General features: G+C 36.1%; 1 long non-coding RNA gene across 2 annotated transcripts in view; it reads right to left on the bottom strand.

Annotated features, from left to right (window-relative positions):
• Positions 1-758: 758 nt before the first annotated feature.
• Positions 759-13,558, bottom strand: part of LOC128247692 (uncharacterized) — a 47,907-nt gene continuing 35,107 nt past the window's right edge. Inside the window, exons 1-3 of one of the 2 annotated variants that reach the window (XR_008264056.1) lie at positions 9,666-10,238; positions 3,578-3,775; positions 759-3,231 (exon numbers count right to left, since the gene is read on the bottom strand). This is a non-coding gene — a long non-coding RNA (uncharacterized LOC128247692). Of the gene's footprint in view, positions 3,232-3,577; positions 3,776-9,665; positions 10,239-13,558 lie in introns of those variants that run through there. The other variant, XR_008264057.1, reaches the window with a different exon arrangement.

Below are 13,558 nucleotides of genomic sequence, written 5' to 3'. Positions count from 1 at the left end.
AGACAGGAAAGATTTCATATGGAAACAATTTCCTGGTTGTTATAGAAATCATAAAATTGCTTTTAAAACTCAAAATGTCTTTCTTTTATTTTTTAATCACATGGAGAGAATATGGAGATAATTGCTGTGAAATACAAACTGAGATTAACAGTTGACAACAGAATATTCATAAATCTGTTGAAGGTTTGGTAGTATATCATTATCAGTGCTGTGTTGTGATAGTGGAGAATATAACAGGTTTTCAGTCAATCAGTTTATCTGCATCTAAGAAGATATTATGCATGGCTATATTTCACTGAAATGAAAAATAGTTTAATTGAAAATTTTGTGAGTGCTTCATTGGCTTGTATTCCTGGCCAATCTCAAGACACTGAGCCTTACAAAGGAGATGGACAAAGGCCCAAAATATCTGGTGCTTTGCTATATTCAAGACCTGTCCACCATAGCAGAATTGATACCAGTACTGGTGCCATATAAAAAGCATTAGGAATAGTGCCACATAAAAAAAGCACTAGTGATAGTGCCACATAAAAGGCACTGGTGCTGGTGTCATGTGAAAAGCACTGATGCTGGTGCACATAATAAGCACTCTGTACACTCCATAAAGTGGTTGGCATTAGGAAGGGCATCCAGCCATAGAAACCATCCCAAAACAGACAATGGAGCCTGATGCCCCCACCCACCCACCAACCTTATCTCTTGTCAAACCCATACCAGCATGGAAAACAGACATTAAATGATGATAATGATGATGTATTATGTTTGTTTTTGATCTCAGTGTTGCCTTGATGATTTGTTGTGATTAAGCAGACTCATTGGGTTGTTGAATAGTGGAGAAGAATTTTGTTCTTTCGGTTAATATCAGTTTCTTTGAAGGAGCAATATGATTTAGAATCAAATTTTTAGGTCATCATAAGACATTTTCATAATATTCTTAGGGATATTAATATCTCAGATAATTTTTAATCCTTGTATTCCTACCAAAGAAATGAATTTCATAGCCATAGGACTTAGGTCATTATCTTGTCGGTTATTCCTTAATTCATCCACGTAAGCTTTTGCTTCCACTGCCAGGAGCCAAGTTGAGACATCTTCAATTGACTGTAAATTTATATCACCAAGAAATTTTCCTTGCTCTATCAGCAACACCATTGTCAAGTTTTGTAATTTGCTTATTTCATAAGCACTGGTATAAGAACAAGGATCAAATAGCTGTAAACATTCTATGTGTCAAGAGCTCAGTCTTGGTGGAAGAGGTAGACCCAGAAAGACAAGGGACGAGTTGGTGAAGCATGATCTTCAATTGTTGGGCCTCATGGAGGCGATAACAAATAACCAAGAACTTTGACAATATGCTGTATTTGAGAAAACCTGTCAAACCAAGTGAGATCATAGTCATGATTGATGCCAGTGTTGCATAATTGACATGTAGAAAGCACCCTTCAAACATTGGGCGAAATGTTGTGCTCAAAAAAACCTGTCAAGCCAAGTGAAATCGTAATCATGACCAATGCCAGTGCCATGTAACTGGCACCCATGCTAGTGGCACATAAAAAGCACCATTCAAATATTGGTCCTCACAGAGGACCTGTCAAGCCAAGTGAGATCACAGTCATGGCCAATGCCAGTGTTAGGTAACTGACACCTGTGCCATGTAAAAAGTACCCACTACACTTGGAGTGGTTGGTATTAAGAAAGGCATTGAGTTGTAAAAACCAAGTCAAAACAGAATGGAACCTGGTGCATTTCCACAGCTTACCAGTTCTCAGTCAAACCGTCCAGCCCATGTCAACATGGAAAACGGACACTAAATAATGATGATGAGGAGGAGGACTGCAGTTCCACTAGAGACAGGATGTGGAAAGACATGCCTGACAATGGGTGCACATATTTGGTCACCATCAGAGAATATTTGCTGCAACTGCAGTGCATGTCTGCCCATCACCAGTTATTGCATACCCAGTTGACTGTGCAGTATATGTTAACAGAAGACAAGTGAGTTGATCAGTGGACTACATCTTTCTTCCTCACAAGAAATAAAAATAGAACATGTATCTAAAATACTTTCTCATTTTCCCACTAGATATTGCGTAGAATATGCTTAAAGTTTCTTGGAGCTTTAAAAGAATCCACTTTCTTAGCTTCTGTGCTTTAAAAGAATCCACTTTCCTAGCTTCTGTGAAATCATAAATAGATGGTAGTCAGAAAATATGACTTTCACAGCTGATCGCTTTCAGTACCACCAACTTTCATTCTGGGTCTAGCAAGATGGCCCATATCTAGAGATCAAGGCTTCTTAAGAACAAAACTATTACTCTGAAACACTGACCATTTTTAATACTGTCATTTGCCAGCTTACACTGGGTGATCTGAAGACCATATCGTTATTTTTAAGATGGTATATGGAATGTCTTTTCTAGTTTTGATTTTGGTCAAAAAGCTTACTTCCACTATGTCAGACTGTCTACCTCTTAAAATATTGTCTTTAGGGCCCAGATTGATTTTAGGTACCTTTCTATTTGAGCCTGAATCACCCAGTTGATCATCATGCCTATGTCTTTACATATAGTTATTCTTCTATGGGTTCCTTGCAGAATGGACCCAGACACATGCAAGTGAACTGCTCTTCCACCTTTTCCAGAAGCCTCTATGCTTGTGTCATACTTTTGGTTGACAGTTCAGTTATTTCAGTAGCTAAAATTATGTTTGTGCAAAACCAAAGTTTAGAAATATTTTTATTTTCACTGGCAACTGAACCAGTACCAATGGCAGCAGCATTCTTATTACTATTGTTAGTGGTTGCTGCTGACAAGATAGTGGCAGTGCTGGAAGGTGTGTGTGGCAGGGGGGAGGGACAAGATAGGACTTTCTCTGTCACAATACACTACTTTGTTTGGCTTGTTCTTGTTGAAGGTTTTGCTGCTGCTACTGCAAGCTGTTGCAGTGGTAGTGTTGGTGGTGGTTTTGGTAGTGATGATGCTGATAGAAATGGAGATGGTGGTAGTGTTCTCATTGTCATGATTCATTCTTTTGCTTTTCTGTTAATGTTACCACCACTGTTGTTGTTGCTGTTATCACTGCCACCTGTTGCAGTGGTGATGGTGGTTTTGGTGGTGATGTTTTGGCTGATAATCATTAGCAGAGAGAAAACAGTGTTATAGTTGCTATTCTAAAAACTATCTTCCTCCCTCTGCCCTTCTGTCAAAAATTCCAATGCCATGTTTTAAAATTCTGAAACCGTAAAAGAAAACAAAGCTAGGCATGATTAAGACAGCAACAAAAAGCATCCTTAAAAGAGACAAACAAAGCAGAAATGACCATTTTCATAGGATACTAATCAGTTTAGTAATACAACAGTACAAACATTTTAACAAAAAAGTTTCTTGAAACTATTAAGCAAACAAGAAATTTATGAGTGATCTGGGAGAGCATTTTGTTAATAACAAAACCAAAATATAATAATAATAATAATAATAATAATTAATCCTGAAATGAATAAAGAACCTGAACCTGCTGATACCAAGCAAGCCAAAAGAGTCAAACAAATTGTTTAAAAGAACAAGCAGAAACAACTTACAGAATGATGGAGTCAGAAGTCCCTGCATGGCAATATATCCTTCAAAGCCAAAATTCTGATCTTCACCCAGAGACAGTCCAACAGTAGCTGAGGTGTTAAGGATTGAAAGTAGAGACTGGAAGCTTCATACTGGCATCACAAGACCAAAGCTTGTTTAAAAGAAATTACCAGGCAAATATTTTTTTAAACGGTGCAGACCTAAAATGAAACAATAGACCATCTCATTTTCAGCTGTACTGAGCTAACACTAAATGAATATAAAAATACACTAGAAAGATATCATATGTAGATTAAAAGCAAAATATTAATAATAGTAACAACAGTTATAATAATCCTTTCTTCTAAGGCACAAGGACTGAAATTTTGGGGAAGGAGACTAGTTGATTACATTGATCCTAGTGTTTCATGGTTCGTTATGTTATTGACCTTCAAAGAATAGAAAGTAAGGTTGCTTTCAGCAGGATTTGAACTCAGAGCATAAAGAACCAGAAGGAATATCACAAATCATTTTGTCCAACATGCTAAAAGTTCTGTGATCCCATTGCCTTGTTATTGGATTTAAATTTTAACACAAGGCCAGCAGTTTCAGGGATGGGAGTAAGCCATGTACACCATCTCCAATGCTCAAATGGTACTTATTTTATTGGGGCCCCAAAGGATGTAAAGCAAAGTCGTCCATGGCACAATTTGAACTCAGAACATAAAGAGTTGGAAGAAACGCTGTGAGGCATTTTGTCCAATACACTAACAATTCTGCTAGCTCACTGCATTAATAATAATAACAATAATAATAATGACAGCATCAGTAAGGTTATATTTAATACAAACAAAAGTCACTTTTAATTCTAATTAGCAAAATTATTCTATTTCAAAATTTTCCCCATTGTTAGTTCAATGATTGCATTAAAACTAGTCTTGCCATTTAATATGTATGCTGTTCAGAAACTCGCAAACACGGTGTTACTGTAATCTATAAATTGATTTTTTTTTTTTATTATTACAGAAATAATCAAAATGAAATAAAATTAAGCAACAAGAATTGAGCTAAAAATTCCCAATTGCCACAGGAACAATTTCACAACAGATAATTCAAACAGACTATTTTTGATGTTGTTGAAAATTGAAAATTTCAATAAAAGAGAACCGAATTATTTTGTTGGTTTTTGTCAGAAATCAATAATTGTGGTCAGAACTGAAGTCTGAGACATAGAACATACAAATGTTGTATTGAGAAACATAAACAGTTATTGGAATTAAATTGTATTTTCTGTTTAAAATAATAACATGTAATAATGTATAATATTTGCAAATGTGTAAAAGCTATATGGTCAAGTGGCTAAGATATTAAGATTAACTACTAAGATAGTTTGTTGTTTGTTCTTTCCAAAGAGGATGGAAATAAAAGAGGGGGCAGTACAATTAGATTTACTAGGTTTAATTAGCTTAACTATTGTTAATTTGTATCCTGGTAAACCTAACTTCTCTTAAAGACTAATATCTCATTCAAGGGTGATCCATTTCTCATTTGCCTTGATGACACTGGATTTAATCTTGAATCATATATTTTGAAAAGGCTTCAAAATATGACAAGAACTGGATGAATAACATAATGAAAACTAACTAAATAAACTTAATACGTTAGTAATTAAAAAATAAATCTTTGTTGATTGGTTTGTTATAGAACAAAGTGTTTGAGAAGTTGTAATGATAATGAAAGAGAAGTAAGGTGAAGATAGTCAGACAGTTTGGTGCAAACAGAATCTGAGGAGAAGTTGGAATAGAGAAAACAAACAAGTGAGTTAAAATTAAACAATCTAGCTTGTGCAAGTAAGAGTACCTGAAATAATTCTTGCTGAAAGCAAATTTTTGCTCCCATGGCTCTGAGGCTCAAATTCTCTTAGTTTGATTTAAGCTTTTATTAGTTTGGAATTAATTAATTAAAAAGAAAAGGAAAGCAGCAACTTTTTTTCTAAATAAACAAAGAGTGATTTCAATCAAAGATATATTGGATTCATTGAATCCAGAACATTAATTTCATACCTAATCAGAGCAATCTAAATAAAAAATTTAAAAGACAACAAAACAAAAGCGTTATAAGGCAAAGACATGATTTTGTAGTTTAAAGTTCTCCTTGTAACCATGAATCATGTAGTTTCAAGTTCTAACTCACTGTGTGGCACTTTGGACAAATGTCTTCTGGTAGTTCTTCAGGCTTACCAGTACTTTTTAAGTGAAATTGATAGATGGAAATTGCATGGAAACCCATCATATGTGTATGCATGCATGCTTGTGTGTCCAGAGGTGTCATGTTTACTTCTGTATATGAAATGTGTGTCACAGTAGCTTCAGCAGCTTTATTGTGAGAAGACCAGTGAAGCAAAAATACTTTACACAAAGGAACGGGTATAGGTTAGCAGAAAGGGCATTTGGGGGAAGAATATTGCCTCAGTAAGTCTCACTTAATCCGTGCAAGCATGGAAAAGTGAACATGAAAATTATGATGATGATGAGGATGATGAGAAAATGGAAGCCACAACACATGCATTAAGGTCTTCAGCAGAATGTGCATGTCCTGTCTCAGTGAGAGTGACACATGCCAAAAAAACATGACCCAGCTTTGAACAACACTTGTCACCTGATCACAGATTGATCAATGATGATGAAGATAAGGATGATGACAACAATGGCGGCAATGAGAAGGCAGTTCAAAAATAAATCCCTTCGGCAATGGATGTATTTGAACTCAGAATGCAAGAGCTGCAAGGGATCCAGACCTATGCTCTTATGGTGTCACCAATTGTATCAGCCTTAAAAGAATAAAAGGCAAAGATGACCCCAGAACAAATACTGGTTTCAAATTTTGGCACAAGGCCAATAGTTTCAAGGGCAGGAGTAAGTCAATTACATCAATTCCAGTACACAACTGATATTTATTTTATCAACGCTTGAAAGGATGAAAGGCAAAGTCAACCGTAGCAGAATTTGAACTCAGAATGTAGCAATGGATGAAATGCCACTGAGTGTTTTACCCAACGGGCTAATGATTCTGCCAGCACACCACCTTAGAATAAATATTAAAAGTAAATAAAATTTGAAGTCTGTCTTGTACCTTCAGGTTTATGAAGTTGGAACACAGAGTTTCTATTACATTTCTGTATTGTTGTTGGCACTCCGTCGCTTACAACATCGAGGGTTCCAGTTGATCCGATCAACGGAACAGCCTGCTCATGAAATTAACGTGCAAGTGGCTGAGCACTCCACAGACATGTGTACCCTTAATGTAGTTCTCGGGGATATTCAGCGTGACACAGTGTGACAAGGCTGACCCTTTGAATTACAGGCACAACAGAAACAGGAAGTAAGAGTGAGAGAAAGTCGTGGGGAAAGAGTACAGCAGGGTTCGCCACCATCCCTTGCTGGAGCCTCGTGGAGCTTTAGGTATTTTCGCTCAATAAACACTCACAATGCCCGTTCTGGGAATCGAAACCGCGATCCTATGACCGCAAGTCCGCTGCCCTAACCTTTGGGCCAATGCGCCTCCACGTATTTCTGTATAACATGCCAAGAAAGTATTCTGAAGCAGTAGAAACAAAGCTCATTTCAGCCTTAGATGAATTATTACTCTGTGACAAATGCAACCATCAATATGCCAATCCTGTGAGGACCTAAGCCTGCTTGTTCTGTCTTAATAATTGTGAAGCTAATCAACTTCTTAACATCAAATGGCCTGGAACACCACTGGAGCATGGTACCTGTCCTGTCTACCTTAGAGTAACCTTAGACTGCACTCTCTCCTTTAAGAAGTACATAAAAGCACCAAACTCTAAGTTGGTTCCTGAAACAACATTCTACAGAAACTGGTCAACTCCAAAATGGAAGCTACAACACATGCATTAGGGTCCTCAGCAGAGTGTGCTTGTCCTGTTTGATTGATAGTGACCCATGCCAAAAAACGTGACCCAACATTTAACAACACCTGTCACCTGATCACAGATTGAATGAAATACACCAATCCAAACAACCTTCACCTTTGCTAGCTTTGATCCTACTGATATCAGACAGAATATATCCAGTTAAGTTGAGATAACAAAGGCTACTAGCAATGGATGCTACCTCCTCCATGAATGTCAACCCTTGACCCAATGGCAGCAGTCAAGAAGAAGCTTCCTCAGCTGTATCAAGCCTTCAACAGCATCTCAAGAAGAAATTAGATAACAGCTCAGAATGGAAAAGCTTGAGTATGTGTTTATTCCAATTGACATGAGAAACCTCTCCTGCTGAAGACTCCCCTCTCAGTTCAGAAGTCCCCCATGGATTCAGTGGAAGACACTTAACTACTTGACAATGATAATGGAGCAATCAACAGTTGCTTTAGTCAGATGGTGCTACAAGACCGGCCCAGCTACCATACAATGGAGCTTTGCCTTATCTTCCTTCTACAAACCAACCCCTACTGCTCAAAAGAACGTCACAGAGTTCAATAAAAATGCAAAGAATTGTGTAAAGAAACAGGAAACTGTCTTTTAACCATTGCGCTTCGAAAATTGAAGCAACAGATCTGAGTTTCTATGGTCTATAACTAACTGGGATTACAAAACTCTCCACTCCTCACTCCACAGGACACCAGCTCATTGCTGTATCAACCCTCTACTTCATCTCTTGCAGTTGAAGTAGAGTTATTATTTGAGTGAGATGGAGTCACATGAAATGAAGTGACTTTCTCAAAGACACAACATGCCACCTTATCCAAGAATCAAACCTGAAGCACAACCCATCCTGTCCACTAACCCATGTGTGTTATATTTGAGAACTAATGAAACTTACACCAAAACTGGCTTATAAACTAAAGACTCATGTTATTAAATCATTATATTTCTCCCCAATAGAAATACGGCTGAAATCTCAAATAAATGAAATGTAATCATGACAGACAACATATATATTGGCAATGCAAGACTGAGATGTTATAAAGACATTCTACTAAACAGATATAACTTGAATATCAGCCAATCACTGACCAAGAGAAATCAAAGAAATCAGATATTTTTGCCTTTTATCAGAGAATTTCATGTATGCCAATTGATGAAATGAAGCAGGAATATTTTTAGTAAATTAAGTTAACTCGCTTTCTCAAAGCTATAACGCAATTCTTGTGATCTTATAATATGATTTTATAATTTGAATACAAATACAGGAACATAACTTCTTTTTCATCTATTCTTCTAGCAAAGTAGGAGAACCAGACATTTTTTCTCTTCTCTTTCTATCTATCCAAGCTGATGGTGAGGTCTCCTCTCTCCTTTAGACTTCAGAAGAAATGTTCTTGAAGCCTTTGGTTATCAAATGAAAACAGCCCACAAGTCGTATGGATGTTATACATGCTTTCATATCCAACACTATTGTTTGATACATGCTGTAGTGCCTTTGGTAAAATGTAACTGGCGCAACAGGTACATGCCACTGATGCAACATTTCCACTTAGAAATGTGTAACTGATGCAACACTGAAACTCAGATCAGTTAGTATTCCACATTTTTATTTTAATCAATCAAGAACATGAACTGATCAAAAGGTAAAAACACACACCATGTATTCAAAATATGTGCTGCACTTGAACACAAAGTTCTAAATAATGTTTCTTGAAGCTTATTGTAGCACATACATAATGTCTTAGATAATAATACAATCTAGACATTTTACATGCATTGCAGGTAACTGTGGGAACCCTATAATACTGATCATAATGTGGTTGAAATTTCCATGAACAGTACACAAGCAGGTATATGTAACTGAAAACATAAAGTAGTGTGTATAAGAAAAAAATCCACCCCCTTGCAGTACATCATAATGGTTGCATTGTTTTAAAATAATTATTTGTCAGGATTTTGTAGATGAAACTTATAATGCCAAAATGTAACTGATACAACAAATTCTAATGGCCACAGTAAATTCTGTTTTTGCTGATAAGCAAGATGATATTAAAAAAAAATAACACTGCTAAACTATAATTATACTCTTGTTCTTCCTGAAAATATATTTTTGCAGGATGGAAAATTAATTTTTTTCTAGGATGGAATTGGATACCTACCTTTTGTCCTTGCTGTCAAATTGCCATTTTCCACACTAGATCCAAGATGGCTGCTCTGGTCACATGACAGTAATTCCACAGAAATTGTTTTTACTTTTTTAAATCCTATTGGCTTATGGGAACACAAAAATACATAAATCATGGTAGCACAGTTTTATTATAATTTTTCAGTTTTTGTCACCTTTTGAGTGGAATTGCCCATAAACTACACACTATTACCAGAAAACACATTTACAAGGGATGGCTGAACCAAAACTACCCAACTGGGAATCAAACTTACATATCACCAGCTATAATTTCCTGGTACTTTCAACTGAATTATGATGCTAGCACTCTTGTAGATGTACATGCAATAGGAAGTTCTATGATGTATTCATTTGCTTGTTTATAACAGAAAGAAGGTGGGGGAAAAAGAACCTCAGACATTTGTTGGTAGCATCAATGATGACTGGAACTACTGGAGTAACTGACACTGTTGGAATGTGCTGAAATTGTAAGGATGTCCAATCAACAGTCAATCAAATGACTTTGTAATATATTCCTAACACCAACCACTATATGGTGTGTACTGAACATTTTTTGTGCCACTAATCCTACCTCACATTACTTAGGGGTGCATGGGAGTAGTTAAGAAGGAGATTATATATTACTAGTGTACCTGTGCCATCAGAAATGACAGTATGAAAATTATATGCAAAATAAAGTTTGCTTCTTTTTCAGTTTCATTATCTAGGCTTAGTCTCTCCCTCTTAGACCCTCTCTCCTTTCTGTTGCTTGTTCTTCTGTTTCACCTTGGCGCCTTTGCAATGTTCTCTCTTTTGATTTCTCTCCTTTGTGCTGATTGCTCTTCTGTTACATCTTGGCACCTTTATCATGCTCTTATTCTTAGATTTTCTCTTCTCTCTACTGCTTGCTGTTCTGTTTCATGTTGGTGCTTTTGTGCTGCTCTCTGTCTTTGGATATCTCTCCTTTGTGCAATGAGGTTCTCCTTTTCATTTTGATGTCTTCGAGCCTGTCATCTTGTATCTTGTGCTCTTATTCTTGTCTCATTTCTTGTGGTTGATTTAATAATATATTTTTTAATCTTCTTGTGTCCAGTTCTTCCTGAGTGAGACTGGCTGTTCTTCGTCTTTATCTCTGGCTAACAGTCACCTTCCGTCTGTTTCATTCTCCATAGCAGAAGAAAGAGTATCAGTGAATGGATAACAAACACTATATACTGTAAATAAGTTATGGACTGAACCAATAACAAACACTATATACTATAAATCTATAAATATACACACACACATTGGAGCCGAAATATTAGAGAAAATGATCTTCGTAAAATGTAAACAAAGCATTTTGCCTGTGAAATTAAAAGCCTTTGTAAGCGATGCTCTCTTTTCCACTTCCTCTCTCATTGCTATTACTGTCACTCACTCCCTCTCAGTCATGGCTATTACTCTGACTACTTCTCCTTCACTGAATTACTATTTTCTCTCCTCTCCCTTCACTTATACTACTCTTTCTCTGACTACCACCAACAGCGTGATTTTGGGCATATACATATATATAATTAGAAATGATCTAAAAAAGCACAATGCTCATTATTATATTAGGAGATATGTAGGTGCAGGTAAGACTGCGTCAAGATGTCTGCTTCCCAACCACATGGGTTTGAGTTCAATCTCATCGCATGGCATTTACACAAATGGCTTTTATTATAGCAACAAGCCTACCAAAGCCTTTTGACTAGATTTAGTTGAAGATATAGATGTGTGTGTGGGTGCATACATAAGCGAATGTGTGTGTGCGCGCACACGTGTGTATGTGAGCATGTGTGTGTGTACCTGCTCATGACAGTTGTAAATAGATGTTCCCCCTGTAGTGTTATTCATTTCCAATCTTCCATGAAAACATGTCTGGTCATAGGGAAACATTACCTTGCTTGGAAATAAAAGAGGGTTGACAGCAGGAAGGGCATTCAGCTGTAGAAAATTTGATCTGCCTCAGAAAATTCTGTCTGATTCATGAACAAGTAGACATTAAAAAATGATGATCACTGCATAGTCTGTACAAGTATCATCATCATCATTTAGTGTCTGCTCTCCATGCTGGCATGGGTTGGACCAATTGACATGTAGCTGGCCTGCAGGGTGCTGTTCAGACTCCAATTGTCTGTTGTAGTATGGTTTCTAAGGCTGGATGCCCTTACTGACGCCAACTACTTAAGTGTGCTGGGTGCTTTTTATATATCACTGGCATGTATGTTTATACATTTTGACCGTGCTGGTTTTTAGACGCAGAGGTAGTTTAATCTGTCTAATATTAACTCACTTGGAGGTGGCATGCAGGTACAACAGCCTAAGTGCTGGGTGAAATGCTTAGCAGCATTTCATCGGTTTTACATTTTGAGTTCAAATTCTGCCAAGGTCAACTTTGCCTTTCATCTTTTAAGGGTTGATAAAATAAATACCAGTTGAACACAGGGATCAACTTAATCAACTTACACCCTTCTCCAAAGTGGCTGACCTTGTGTCTGCATATATATATAAATTGCTGGCCTTGTGCCAAAATTTGAAACCAATATATATAGGGTGGCAAGCTGGCAGAATTATTAGCATGATGAACAAAATGCTAAGTGGTATTTCATGTCTTCACGTTCTGAGTTCAAATTCCACTGAGGTTAATTTTACCTCTCATCCTTTGAGGATCAATAAGTACCTATTGAGCACTGAAGCATATGTAATCAACTTACCCCTTCTACGAAATTGCTGGCCTTCAGCCAAAAATTTGAAATCAGTATTAACCCACATGAGGCTTTTTTTACTAAAGCATTAATGTTTAAATTTTAATTGCAATGAAAATCTAGTTATAAAATAAATGACACTAAGTGTCTGGTTTGTGAATGCCAGCATAATGTCATCATTTTAACATCTGCTTTTCCATACATGCATGAGTTAGATGAACTTTATTGAAGCAGATTTTCTATGACTGCATGCCCTTCCTGTTACCAACCCTTACCTTTTTTCCAAGCAAGGTCTTTTCTTATGGTCAGAAAATTTTTCATACAATGTTCGATACGTTTACATTACATGGACTCAAGACAAGGAGAAAAAATATGCATACTCTCAAACACACATAATATATACATATATATATCACTGAGTGAAAACAAAATGAAATATGGGGTAAGCAAAAATTAAATTAAATTGAATTTAAATAGTATTAATGAGTAGGTCCAAGCATTAATGAAGATGTTGACAGAGTGGGGATAGGAAGTAAGCATGAAATTAATTAAAGGAAATTGACATCGGTACAATAAAAGAAACTAACATCAATTAAATAAAAAAAAAACTGACTTCGGCTGAATAAAAGAAACTGACTTCGATAACATAAAAGAAGGGGACTTTGGTTAGATAAAAGAAATTGACTTTGTTACATAAAAGAATTTGACTTCAGTAAAAAACAAAATGACTCCGGATAAACAAAACAAATTGATTACAGTTACATAAGAGATATTCATTTCAGTTAAATAAAAGAAATTGACTTTGGTTAAATAAAAGAATTTTAATGCAGTAAAAAAAAGGAATTGACTCCGGTCAAATAAAACAAATTGACTACAGTTAAATAAAAGAAATTAACTTCGGTTACATAAAAGAAATTGACTTCTGTTAAGTAAAAGAAACTGGCTTTGGTTAAATAAAAGAAATTGACTTCAGTTAAATAAAAGAAAATTGGTTAAATAAATGAAATTGGCTTCAATTAAATACAAGGAATTAACTTTGCTTAAATAAAAGAAACTTAGGTTACATAAAAGACACTGGCTTCGGTTAATTAACAAAAAATTGACTTCAGTTACATAAAAGAAATTGACTTCTGTTAAATAAAAGAAATTCATTTCAGTTACA

This window comes from Octopus bimaculoides, chromosome 4 (genome assembly GCF_001194135.2).
Source record: "Octopus bimaculoides isolate UCB-OBI-ISO-001 chromosome 4, ASM119413v2, whole genome shotgun sequence".
In the NCBI taxonomy this organism is placed as follows: Eukaryota; Metazoa; Mollusca; class Cephalopoda; order Octopoda; family Octopodidae; genus Octopus; species Octopus bimaculoides.
The sequence above is the reverse complement of the archived record's forward strand: the minus strand, read 5'-3'. Positions and strand labels throughout refer to the sequence as shown.